We start from the raw sequence: 14,372 nt of genomic DNA on the forward strand, positions 1-14,372 counted from the left end.
ATAACATCTGTATGTTTTCTGTAACAATCTTGGTAATGAAGGTGCCTACATACAGTTTGTTCACAGTCACTGTACCAACACCAGATTGTCCTGACAGTAAGGAGTAAGGAGTAAGACCCAAGGAGGTGATCTTGATTGAACCTAGAGTATTCTTGGAATTTTCTCACTGGGAATGAGAGGAGTAACAGATTTTTCATGGAGAATCCTGGCAGGAATCTTCTCGTTTTCCAGTGAACGATCCCTCCATCCATCTTGGAACACCTTTATCCAGTAAAGGGTTTGCAGGCACCACTCCTGGCAGGCAACAGGCACAAGGCGGGGTACACCCTGGGAGGGATGCCAATCCACCACAGGGCAGGGGCAGGCACAGACATACACATTCACCAGGGTCAATTTTCCCAGAAGCCAATTAACCCACCAGTAAGTCTTTGGACTGTTGAGTACAGTGGAGCACCTAGAGGAAACTCACATGAACACAGGATGAACATACAAACTCCACACAGACAGCACACAAGGACCGGAACTGACCCAGGGCCCCAGCGCTGTGAGGCAGCAATGCCCACCACTGTGCCACAATGGCACCCACCTAATTAGTGATAGGCCTTCCATTAACATTGCAAGTAAACCAGTCAGTGAAAGACCCTGTCAGGGATGAAGACAAGGCTAAGAAACCAGCTGAACAAACCTTTTCTTCTCCCGGCAAAGGTGACAGCAATCAGAGCTGAGAATAAATGCCAGCAGGACTGTAATCCCCAAATGGTCTGCTTTCTTTCCCTCACATGAATAAAAACTTATGTACACCCATGTGACATTACTGCTAATGGAACGTCTTTTAAAAATATTACAGAAACGCAAAAAACAAAGTTCTAGATTTGAGCCAAACATTTTATTTCTTGGAACAATGCACAGAAGAAAAGGAAATATAGCCCCAGTTGTACCCCACCTCTCCCAGCCCATCATCCCCACCATCAAGGTGACCCCCCTATTGTTGGTACCCAACAATAGTGGTACCCCAGACAATTGGAGGAGTCCAAGCCCCTCTGTTCAGCCGCAGAAGGAGGAGATACAGAGATACAAGGAAAGCAGAAGGGTTTTATTCTAACTCCTGCCCAAATCCACCACCACAGTGTCCCTGCACCCCCACCCCCACACAGCTGGTCCGGAAACAACACCGTGTGCAGTTCACTGAGGTAACAGCCCACCAGAAAGCCCATACTTACCACTTCTACTGTAAAAAGAGCTTCGTCTTTATTACAGCAACTTTGTCAAGCTGGACTCTTCTTCTTCTCCAGCCTCCACTGATTCCTCTGCGGGTCACATCTGACACAGCTTGAGATCAAAGGTCAGGGAAGGCAGGTCATTGAATGCAGGTTGAGCCTCAGGCCTGGCTCAGCAGCTCTCCTCCTGCTTCTGTGCCGAAGGAAAGCGCAGCAGGCGAAGAAGGTACAGGAACGTACAGGAACGTACGGCAAAGGCAGATCTCCAGATCTCTGATCCTAAAAACTAGGGAAAGGGAATGTCCGAAATTGTGACCATTCTTGTTGTCTCAGTAAAGCTTCAACCAGCATCTCCATACCTAATGGGAGCAATAAAGAGGGCAGCTCACTAACTTTGATTTTGGTTGCTTGAGGTGTTTCTGGTTGCGAGTTTCAATTTCTGCTTGAATGAAGTCTTTCCGAGAGAAAGATTTAAGTAGCAGATAGATGGGTAGAATCAGACAAAATCTGGGGCAGAGTCTGTCCATTAGCCACAGCTGTCCTGGCTAATGAACGCCTAACGACAAGCCGCAGCTGTGGGGGCCCTGAAAGACACACTCAGCACCTCCCCGGAGGGACGAGCAGACCCCCGCAAGGGGAGGATCTTCCAGTGACAGGCCCACAGGGGACTCTCCAGCGGGGAGAGAGCGTCAAGGCCGTTGGTTTTTTGTTTTCATTTTCTTTTCTTTTCAGCCTGTCCCGCGGTGTATCGCCACGGGGGCAGGCTGACCTTTTCTCCCCCTGTCCTGCCATGAACCTTTGGGTTGATAGGGTAAGACCAGCCTGGGCGCTTCTAAGCCTCATGAAATAGGGGCGGTCCAGTCTGCATCTGTCTTTTTCCTTTTAAATTGTTTTTTCCCCTTTCTTGTGTTTTTTTTTTTGGTTTCTGCTAGCCTCACGCTGGTACCTCCGCCCCCTCAGGAGGGGCATTGACTTTTACTGGCGTTCGCCGCGGCTCCTCCCCCTCTCACACTGCGACACCGCCAAGCGCCTGCGGACAAGTTCCAACATAGACTTACAGCAGCGTGATCTACACTAGCGCTCTGGACGCACCAGGGGAAACTGTGAAGTGTCTTCCACTAGTGGTTTCTCTGGTGCTTTTTCAAGCTGCTTGACTGGCTAAAACTCTTCCCGCACTGGCTGCAGCTGAACGGCTTCTCACCAGTGTGGACTCGCCGGTGCTCTTTCAAGTGGACGGCACAACTGAAGCTCTTCCCAGACTGTGGGCAGCTGTAGGGCCTCTCCCCTGTGTGAACTCACTGGTGCCGCCTGGGGTCATTCGAGTAAACAAAGCTCTTCCCACACTGACCGCAGTCATAGGGCCGCTCCCCCGTGTGGATCCGCTCATGGTCCTTCAAGATCCTGGAATGGCCGAAGCTCTTCCCACACAACCCGCAGGTGTACAGCTTCTTCAAGCTGCTCGAGCAGCCGGAGCTCCGCCCGCACTCACCACGGGAGAAGGGCCGCTCGCCGATGTGGGTCCACTGGTGCTCTCTCAAGGTGCAGCTGAAGCTCCTGCCGCACAGGCTGCAGCCGCAGGGCCGCTCGCCCGTGTGGGTCTGCCGGTGCTTCTTCAAATTGCTTACGTGCGAAAAGCTCTTCTGGCACTGACTGCAGCTGAACGGTCTCTCCCCTGTGTCAATCTGCTGGTGCTCCGTCAGACTGCTGGAGCGAGTGAACCTCTTCCCGCACTGACTGCAACTGAATGGTCTCTCACTGTGTGAATCTGCTGGTGCTTCTTCAGGCTGCTGGAGCGAGTGAACCTCTTCCCGCACTGACTGCAGCTGAACGGTCGCTCCCCTGTGTCAATCTGCTGGTGCTTCTTCAAGCTGCGGGAGCGAGTGAACCTCTTCCCGCACTGACTGCAGCTGAACGGTCTCTCCCCGTGTGAATCTGCTGGTGCTTCTTCAGGCTGCTGGAGCGAGTGAACCTCTTCCCGCACTGACTGCAGCTGAACGGTCTCTCCCCCGTGTGAATCTGCTGGTGCTTCTTCAGGCTGCTGGAGCGAGTGAACCTCTTCCCGCACTGACTGCAGCTGAACGGTCTCTCCCTGTGTGAATCTGCTGGTGCTCCGTCAGGCTGCTGGAGCGAGTGAACCTCTTCCCGCACTGACTGCAGCTGAACGGTCTCTCCCCTGTGTGAATCTGCTGGTGCTCCGTCAGGCTGCTGGAGCGAGTGAACCTCTTCCCGCACTGACTGCAGCTGAACGGTCTCTCCCCCGTGTGAATCCGCTGGTGCTTCTTCAGGCTGCTGGAGCGAGTGAACCTCTTCCCGCAGTGGCTGCAGCTGAACGGTCTCTCCCCCGTGTGAATCTGCTGGTGCTTCTTCAGGCTGCTGGAGCGAGTGAACCTCTTCCCGCACTGACTGCAGCTGAACGGTCTCTCCCCCGTGTGAATCTGCTGGTGCTTCTTCAGACTGCTGGAGCGAGTGAACCTCTTCCCGCACTGACTGCAACTGAACGGTCTCTCCCCCGTGTGAATCTGCTGGTGCTTCTTCAGACTGCTGGAGCGAGTGAACCTCTTCCCGCACTGACTGCAACTGAACGGTTTCTCCCCCGTGTGAATCTGCTGGTGCTTCTTCAGGCTGCTGGAGCGAGTGAACCTCTTCCCACACTGACTGCAGCTGAACGGTCTCTCCCCCGTGTGAATCTGCTGGTGCTTCTTCAGGCTGCTGGAGCGAGTGAACCTCTTCCCGCACTGACTGCAGCTGAACGGTCTCTCCCCTGTGTGAATCTGCTGGTGCTTCTTCAGGCTGCTGGAGCAAGTGAACCTCTTCCCGCACTGACTGCAGTTGAACGATCTCTCCCTGTGTGAATCTGCTGGTGCTCCGTCAGGCTGCTGGAGCGATTGAACCTCTTCCCACAGTGGCTGCAGATTAACGGTCGCTCCCCTGTGTGAATCTGCTGGTGCTTCTTCAGGCTGCTGGAGCGAGTGAACCTCTTCCCGCACTGACTGCAGCTGAATGGTCGCTCCCCTGTGTGAATCTGCTGGTGCTTCTTCAGGCTGCTGGAGCGAGTGAACCTCTTCCCGCACTGACTGCAGCTGAATGGTCGCTCCCCTGTGTGAATCTGCTGGTGCTTCTTCAGGCTGCTGGAGCGAGTGAACCTCTTCCCGCACTGACTGCAGCTGAACGGTCTCTCCCCTGTGTGAATCTGCTGGTGCTTCTTCAGGCTGCTGGAGCGAGTGAACCTCTTCCCGCACTGACTGCAGCTGAACGGTCTCTCCCCCGTGTGAATCTGCTGGTGCTTCTTCAGGCTGCTGGAGGGAGTGAACCTCTTCCCGCACTGACTGCAGCTGAACGGTCTCTCCCCCGTGTGAATCTGCTGGTGCTTCTTCAGGCTGCTGGAGCGAGTGAACCTCTTCCCGCACTGACTGCAGCTGAACGGTCGCTCCCCTGTGTGAATCTGCTGGTGCTTCTTCAGGCTGCTGGAGCGAGTGAACCTCTTCCCGCACTGACTGCAGCTGAATGGTCGCTCCCCTGTGTGAATCTGCTGGTGCTTCTTCAGGCTGCTGGAGCGAGTGAACCTCTTCCCGCACTGACTGCAGCTGAATGGTCGCTCCCCTGTGTGAATCTGCTGGTGCTTCTTCAGGCTGCTGGAGCGAGTGAACCTCTTCCCGCACTGACTGCAGCTGAATGGTCGCTCCCCTGTGTGAATCTGCTGGTGCTTCTTCAGGCTGCTGGAGCGAGTGAACCTCTTCCCGCACTGACTGCAGCTGAACGGTCTCTCCCTGTGTGAATCTGCTGGTGCTTCTTCAGGCTGCTCGAGCGAGTGAACCTCTTCCCGCACTGACTGCAGCTGAACGGTCTCTCCCTGTGTGAATCTGCTGGTGCTCCGTCAGGCTGCTGGAGCGAGTGAACCTCTTCCCGCAGTGGCTGCAGCTGAACGGTCGCTCCCCTGTGTGAATCTGCTGGTGCTTCTTCAGGCTGCTCGAGCGAGTGAACTTCCCGCACTGACTGCAGCTGAATGGCTTTTTGAACAGGTGGATCTGCTGGTGCTCTTTGAAATCCCCAGGCTGGTGAAAACTCTTCCTGCACTGACTGCAGCGACAGACCTGAGTGAAGACACTGATGGGCTTTTACGTGACTCGAGCAGCTGAAGCTCTTCCCCGCACTGACTGCAGACATAAGGCCTCTCGCCGGTGTGAATCCGCTGAGGCACCGATAAGCTGCTCAGCTGATGAAACGTCTTCCCCGCACTGACCGCAGACGTAAGGTCTCTCGCCTGTGTGAATCTGCTGGTGATTTTTTAAGACGCTTAAGCAACCGAAACTCTTCTCACACTGACTGCAGCTGTAGGGCCGCTCAGTGGTGTGAATCCGTGGGTGTTTTTTTAAGTCACACAAATGACTGAACCTCTTCCCACACTGACTGCAGCCAAATGGCCTCTCATTCCGCATATTAATCGTCACCGAGTCGGTCTTCCTCCCTCTCAGGCCCTGCTGCAGCTCGGTCTCCTCTTTAATATACAATTTCTTGTATTAGCAATTTGTTTTTCAAAGATCCCTACTCGTTTGAGAAAATGAAACAAACACCCTACAGGAAAACTAAGCTTTTACTCGAAGGCGTCCTTTGCTTTTAGAATAAATATTTGAGGCTAATGTTGTCATTTCAGATCTGTGAATTTGTCAGTCCCCGCATCACAGTCAGGTTCAGTAAATCTTTTCTCAAGTCAAAAAGACGCTCATCTTCCCTTCCAAGGAAATCAATCGGGTCCAAAGAGCACCCTGTTTTATCTGTTTTATATTTCAGTCCGGGTGACTCCAGCCCGGAGCTCGTCCTCACTTACAGGCCCCTGTCCCTCTCAGCTCCTCTGTGATCCGGGACAGACCCGGACCCCACCGCCGCTGACCCCAGGAGGAGCCACCTGTCCCCGGTCTGCTCCTGCCGCCGACTCCTTCTTCAGCAGCCGGGACCTCAGCGCTTCAGTCTCCTGCTTCACTCGGGCTGTTTCCACCTCCAGACGTGCAAATCCGCCGCTGGCAAGCCGTGTGATTTCAAGCTCTGCCGATCTGCTCAGAAATGCCTCTGTAAGGCGGGCCAGTCGGTTCTGCAAAGCGACACCAGAATCGGACCCTAGAAGAGATCTGCAACTTCGCCCCTCTGAAAAGAACCTGTACAGCTGTCGCGAGCTGGGTTCGTAAATTAGAGACAGACTCCGACATCCCGATTCTTTCCGACGAAATTCTGGTAGGACAGTGATCCGTCCCTGAAGCTGTGTCGTTGTCCTGAGCTTGCACCTTCGTCGCGCAGGTGACGTCATACTGCCTTGTCGCAGCGGCAACTCAGGTCACCGACCACTCAGCTGTGTGATTGCAGTTGTTTTTTTGTCTTTTTTTATGCTTAACAGAATAACAAAAATTACAATACAAACAAGAGTACATATAACAGTTCAAGACAAAAAGATCGTCAGGGGTACATATTACTACATAAATTCAAGTTATGAAAAAAGATTAAGCAAATTAAACAAAAATAATGTTTCATATTTTTGCACTTCCAAATAGTCTGCAAATACCCCCTTACATCCATTTTAAAATGCTCAAACAAAGGGGTCTTCCCAGACCACCTCATTTTATGTATATCAGTGGTTCTCAAACTGTGGTACGCGTACCAGCAGTGGTACGTGGAGGGCCACCATATGACCCTGGAACTGTGTTGTGTGCGCTGAAAAATCAGGACGGGTTTTCATATTTTCTATTTTAATACGTGTCGAATACGCAGCCTACGTGCTACGATAGAGCGTGCGCTAATACTTCAGTGGACACAGAGCTACTATGTAATTCTATACCACTCTACAGGAATGCATGCTACGGACGCAAGTGACCAATTGTATTAAAAAAAAGCTACTGTATCTCCAGCAAATAGGGAGGTAGGAGAATGTGCATGATTTTGGAACAATGCCAATGTTGTAAACACAGGAATGCATAGAAATACGTGCTACGAACGCTGGTAATCTTGTGAGCACAGGAAAGCGTGATAGATAACAGAAAAATATTTAAGAACTGTTCTAAGTTAATTTGAGAAAAAAACACTGAGCGTCTCTGTGTTTCGCTCCCATGCGCATGAAATAAAAACTTAAAATAAAAACGGAAACACGGAAAAATGCAAGCTTGCGGATTGCTAAAGCAGGTAAGCCACACTATTTTTGAAGAACCTTATTTCCCGTTGGCAAAAGAGCTGACATGTATTATATGTGGAGAAAAAGCTGCTGAACAGCTCGACCTGCTGCCCCCCCTGAAAGACACAGTCACTCATAGAATTATTGAAATGAAGGATTATATCAAAAGTACACTGATAGAGCGCGTTAAGATGAGCAGATGTTTTTCACTGCAATTAGATGAGTCTTTAGTCGATTTGGCCAATTTGCTCGTTTACGTTAGATACGAGTTTGAGGGCGTGTCCCGTGAGGACTTTCTGTTCTGTAAACCGCTACCAACAGGAACTACAGGAGAGCACATATTTCAGCTTCTGAATGAATTTATCGAAGAGAATGGCCTCGACTGGATAAAATGCGTCTGAGTTTGTACAGACGGTGCTAGAGCGATGACAAGCCGACATAACGGTGTAGTTGCATGAATTAGAGAGGTTGCTCCAGAAAATAATGTACGCATTACAACATCCACCGCGAGACCTTTGCCGTCCAGAAAATGCCCGACGATTTAAAATCTGTTAGACTCTGTTGTGAATTGTATCAAGGCTCGAAAAATTAATTCACCTCTGCTTTGCTCAACTAAACAGGCTCACCCCCCTCTCTGAAATTGTGCTTTTTTATTATTTTTATTTGTTGTTGCTACTGTTTTTTTCTGTAAAACGGTTTGAGAAGCCACCTTTAAAGGCGCTATATCAAATAAAGTTTATTATTATAATATTTATTATATGTATGTGTGAGTATGTGCACGTACACTCATGTTGGTCATTGAGAATTTATGGGGCTCCTATGAGATGATGACTTGTAGTTGGTACTTGGATGCTTTGGTTGGATTAGGGGTGGAACTTGGTCCAAAAAGTTTGAGAACCACTGATGTATATAATAACGTGCCATTATAATAATTAAATTTATTACAAACGAAATTTTAATATTGTTTTCGATGGGGCTGAAACTTAACATAACATCTTTTTCATCAAAACAAATATCAATATTGGTTTCTTTTTTAATATAAGTTTGCAACTTAGTCCAGAAACTTTTTACCCTGGGACATCACCAAAACAAATGCTGAATAGTTTTAGGGCTATTGTCACAAAAAACACATTTGTCATCTATATTAATTTTAAAACGCTGGGCAACAGGAGTCTTAACTGGGTAAATTCGATGAATTATTTTGTATGAAACCTCCTTAACCTTATCGGTTATACAATATTTACTGGGCATCATCCAAATATTTTTCCAGTCAATGCGTTTTCCAAATGAGGAATTCCAATATATTGTTACCGCAAGTAAATTATCATTTTTCAATAGGGATCTCAAAAATTGTTTATTACAGCCAAAACTCAAAATGTCTTTTCCTTGTAGTCTAATGTGAGCTGTAAATTCTTCCAACGTTTCTACGTTCTATTAACAAACTCAGTGTAACTATATATTTCACCATCAGCATTGATTAATTGTTTAATCCAAATTATACCATTCTTGACCCAATTTTCAAAAAATAAGGTTTTATTTCTAACTTTTATATATCCATTGTTCCAATTAGTAAATGTATGAGGGAAAAAGTTATGTTTATACATAAGTGACCACGTTAGAAGTACTTGTTTATGAAAACTAGCAAATTTCAAGGGGATTTCTCCAATGTCAAAGTTACACTTAAGTAAAAACTCTAGACCCCCTACTTCTTGAAATATCAGATTGGGGATTATATGCCATATACTTTGCTTATTTTTAAAATAGTTTTGTATCCATTTAATCTTAAAAATAGCATTAGATGTCCTAAAATCCAAAGCATTTAAGCCCCCTTCTGCCTGTGGACGACAGATAATCTCTTTTTTAAGATAAGGAGGTTTATTCCTCCAGATAAATTTGAAAAGTTTAGAGTCAATTTTCCTAATAATTGAAGGTGGAACATTGAGAACCAGTGAAGCATAAACTAATCTAGATAAGCCCTCAGATTTAGATAAAAGTATTCAACCATTTAAAGAAAGGTCTCTTAACAACCATAAGTCAAGTTTTTTCTCAAATGAATGCATTATTGGAGAAAAGTTTAGATCATTTCTAATTTTGGGATTTTTGGAAATCTTAGTACCAAGATATTCAACTACATCTTTAACAGGAATATTACATATGGATGAGACATCACAATTCCCAAGAGCCATCAGTTCACATTTTTTTAAATTTAGAGAAAGACCAGAAACAGAGGAAAAAACCTTTATACACTTAATTGCCTTCTCAATCTCTGCATGGTTTCTTAAAAATAGCGTTGTGTCATCAGCTAATTGGGAGCACTTTATCTCTCTATCCTGTATTTGAATACCCTGAAACACATCTCTTTTTATATGAATAGCCATAACTTGTGTGACCAGCAGGAATAAAAATGGGCTTATGGGACATCCTTGTCGAATTCCCTTACCAATTCTAAATCTATGAGAGGTTCCATGAGCCAATTTAAGAGCTGTTACCTTGATTGTACAAAGTTCTAACTACCTTCTGAAAATACTCACCAAAGCCAAAAAAAATGAGATTTTCAAAAATAAAAGATTGTTCAATTGTGTCAAAAGCCTTATAAAAGTCCACAAATAGAATAAAGCTATATTAATTCAATAAGTTCACCATGGTCTACAAGGTCCAACACCAATCGAATATTGTTACATATGTCTTCCTTTCATGAAACCCGACTGTGACTCATCAATAATTAAGTCAAGGCCTGTTTTCAGTCTCTCTGCAAAAACAGAAGCAAGAATCTTTCCATCATTATTAATCAAAGTGATAGGTCGCCAATTGTCTGTCAGCAAATGATCTTCATCTGGTTTTGGAATTATGGTTATTAAGCCCTGAGTCATCGAGGTTGGTAAAACTCCCTTGTCAATTGACTCCTTAAACACCAGAAGAAGAAATTCAGCCAACCGTCTCGAAAGGTCTTATAAAATCCAGTGGTAAGGCCATCATTACCCGGAGATTTGTTAACCTTGAGCTTACTAATAACTTTCTTAATTTCAAAGATGGATACCTCTTTATCACAGATGGCTTTAAACCCTTCGTCTATAGTTTTAAAGTCTTCTTTTAATGAGTTCAGAAAATGGAGCTTTTCTACACATTTTATCTGTAGAACATGCCTTACTAGTGTATAACTTACCATCAAAATCTGATACAGTTCTCGAAATTTCTACAGGATTTTGAGTTTCACAGCCATCTATGTTAAGTTTACTAAGTGATGTATAATCTCCATTCTTTTTTTTCCAAATTATAAAAGTATTTTGAGTTTTTTTCACCTTCCTCCAGCCATCGTCTTATGGATCTAACAAAAGCTCCTTTTGCTTTTTCTATGTATAGTTCATCCAGCTCAGCTTGCAGTCCAACTAATTGACAAGCATCTGCTTGATTAGTATTGCTGTCATCAGTAAGATCACAAAGTGCCTTAATAACTTCCTCTTCCTTTTAATATTTTATTAGAACGTCCAGCTTCTTTACTTTTTTTTATGGCAATTAATCTTATCTTATACTTTATAAATTCCCATTTTTGGCTATATGAATTTGTTAATTGAGCTCACCTCCAATATGTTTGTACAATGTCCTTAATTTTCATTTTAAAGCTGTCATTTTCCAAAATCCTATTATTGAGTTTTGCGTGATTGCAAAGTAAAAGTATTTTAACCTTCATCCAAGAACTACATTGTTTCAACATAAAAGACCCCCCCCCCCCAGACCTCAACCTTACTCTTGGTAACCGCGAAGTTTAAAAAGGTTACGAGGGAGAGGTCACGAAGGAGCAATGAGAAGTACATTATTCCTTGTACCAGTTATGGTTTAATGTAATTCATATAACGTTCAGAAGAATAACTCATACAGGTGACTATGCTACAGGACAAATGCACTATTGACAAAGCAGTTTGAATCAACAAATCTAACACAATAAAACCTTCAGTTCTGGTTGGATTTACTGAAGCAGATTCGGGAGGACTGAAACGTCTCTGGTGATTACGTGGAAGAAACATTAGATAAGATTTTGCCTTCTCAAAATAATAGAAGTATATATCTTTCACCATATCTTTTGTAACGCATACGGCCACCAATGAGTGTGTAAGAGCCGGTTTACCGGAGTGGTGACGTCACCGCCCTTCCCTGTGATAGCAGGGCCCACAGCCGCTGGGCTGGGGGGGGAGATCTCTCTTTAGCTCAACAGGCTGGGTCCCTGTTGAGTGACGCCGGAGGCCCGGGCCGACCTGATGCGGCAGCAGGCGTGGGCGCCCACGTGAACCCCGTAGCGTTACACTTTTAATTTGGTGCATTTACGTGGTTTCTATCTGATTCATTGCAACAGCATTTACTGAACCCCAACAGATCTTCAACAATTCTGGTTTCCTTATATCGTCTTGGAACTTTGACGACAGATGACAGATGATCAGCCCTTCCCCCCTTGGCAGATCAGATCACAACCTTGCCCTGTTTACACCACTGTACGAGCCTATTGTCCAGCGCCAACCTGCGACCATGAGGACTGTGAGGAGATGGTCTCAGGAGGCTATGGAGGATCTGCGTGTTGCTTTGGAGGCCACCGACTGGGATGTGCTGTGCGAGCCACATGGGGACGACATAGACAGCATGGTGGACTGTGTCACTGACTACATTAACGTCTGCATTGACAACACCATCCCCACCAAAGACGTACACTGCTTTCCCAATAACAAACCCTGGATCACCAGCGACCTGAAGGCTCTTCTGAATGACAAGAAGAGAGCCTTTAGGAGGGGGGGCAGGGAGGAGGTTAGGCGTGTACAAAGGGAACTAAAGCAGAAGTTAAAGAAGAGCAAGGACGCCTACGAGAGGTAGAGGACAAGCTGCAAAGGAATAGGGTGAGGGACCTATGGAGCAGTATGAGAGAGATCACTGGCGTCAAACAGACTGGGGGTGTAACTGAGGGGAACCTGGAGATGGCCAACGGGCTGAACCAGTCCTTTAATAGGTTTGATTCGGGGCCCTCTGTGGTTCAACACCCATCCCCCCACAGCCACACGCTCCCTAAGCCCTCACAGCTGCGACTGCCCAACACCTCCTCCATCCCCCCACAAACATGGCCGCCTACAGCTACAACCCCCGACAGCTACTCACCCCCCATCCCCCACAGCTGCCACTCTCCAACACCTCCGCCATTAACACCTGCAGCCCTGACAGCACTATGAGCACCACCCCCCTGGCCAGGCTGACCATCACAGCTGACCAGGTGAAAAAGGAGCTGAAGAGGCTGCACCAGGGTAAGGCCACAGGACCAGACAACGTCTGTCCCAGAGTTCTGAGGGCCTGTGCTGATCAGCTGAGCGGAGTGCTCCAGCGACTGTTCAACCTGAGCCTGGGCTTGGAGAGAGTCCCGGTGCTCTGGAAGACATCATGCCTGGTTCCGGTACCAAAGAAAGGGTGCCCCTCTGTCCTCAACGACTACAGACCAGTTGCACTTACTTCTCACGTCATGAAGACACTTGAGAGGCTGGTCTTATCCCACCTGAGACCCCTGGTCAGCTCATCACTGGACACCCTACAGTTCGCCTACCAGCCCAGTGTTGGTGTGGAGGATGCGATCATCTACATGCTGCAAAGGGCCTACTCACACCTGGACAGGGCTGGCAACACTGTAAGGATCATGTTTTTCGACTTCTCCAGTACCTTCAATACCATCCAGCCCTTACTTCTAAGGAGGAAGCTGGAGGAGATGCAAGTCAATGCCTCCATGACCTCGTGGATCACTGACTACCTGACAGGCAGACCACAGTCCGTGAGACTTCAGAACTGTGTGTCTGAACAGGTAGTGAGTAACACAGGGGCTCCTCAGGGGACAGTTCTTTCTCCATTCTTCTTCACCCTCTATACTTCGGACTTTAAGTACAACTCAAAGTCATGCCACCTGCAGAAGTTCTCAGATGACTCTGCAATTGTGGGATGTATCACGGGTGAGCAGGAGGAGGAGTACAGAGGACTGGTCAGCAGCTTTGTGGAGTGGTGTGGGGTGAACCACTTGGAACTGAATGTCACAAAGACAAAGGAACTGGTGGTAGATTTCAGGAGGAAAAAGGTCAAACCTACTCCTGTCTACATCCATGGGAGTGGCGTGGAGATGGTGGACTCGTACAAGTACCTGGGAGTGCACATCGACGATAGACTGGAATGGTCTAAGAACATCGAGGCCATCTATAAGAAGGGACAGAGCCGACTCTACTTCTTGAGGAGGCTCAAGTCCTTCAATGTGTGTAGTAAGATGCTACACATGTTCTATCAGTCGGTGGTAGCGAGTGTCATTTTCTACGCAGTGGTGTGCTGGGGCTCTGGGATTAGAGCAGGGGATTCTAACAGGCTGAACAAGCTCATCAGGAGAGCAAGCTCTGTCATTGGGTCTGACCTGGACCCCCTGGAGGTAGTGGCTGAGAGGAGAATGGTGTCCAAACTAGAGGCCATCATGGACAACGTCTCCCATCCCCTCTATGACAGGCTTGTAGAAATGAAGAGCACGTTCAGCGATAGACTGATTCATCTGCGGTGCGACAGGGAGCGCTACAGGAGGTCATTCTTGCCGTCTGCCATAAGACTGTACAACGCATCCACCTTGCGTCTGGCAGAGGCAACATTGACAGGGACCTGTTTCTGGACTGAACGCATCTACACATCAACTGCTACATCTGTTCTCTTTCTTTTTTGTGCAATATATGCCAGGGACCCGTGCAATATATTTATATCTATATTTATATCTATATCTATATTTACATCTATATTTATATTCATATGTGTGATAGGATTTTTCTGCGTACTGTTCTGTTCTAGTTTGTTCTCTGTGTGTTCTGGACTGTGAGTAACTCTTTTAGTGCACTTCTCACTGTACTGATTGTATTGTATGTATGGTACTGTTATTATTATTGTATCATTCGTTACACTGTGGCTGTGTTGTCTGTGTTAAACTGCTGTTGCACTGCAACGGGATCAATAAAGTA

The 14,372-nt window shown here is 47.1% G+C and overlaps 1 pseudogene; it reads right to left on the reverse strand.

Moving 5' to 3' along the window:
• Nucleotides 1–2,335: 2,335 nt before the first annotated feature.
• Nucleotides 2,336–5,653, reverse strand: LOC148834107 (uncharacterized; annotated as a pseudogene).
• Between the last annotated feature and the right edge of the window lie 8,719 nt (nt 5,654–14,372).

This window comes from Atractosteus spatula, chromosome 5 (genome assembly GCF_055471065.1).
Source record: "Atractosteus spatula isolate fAtrSpa1 chromosome 5, fAtrSpa1.hap1, whole genome shotgun sequence".
NCBI classification, from domain to species: domain Eukaryota; kingdom Metazoa; phylum Chordata; class Actinopteri; order Semionotiformes; family Lepisosteidae; genus Atractosteus; species Atractosteus spatula.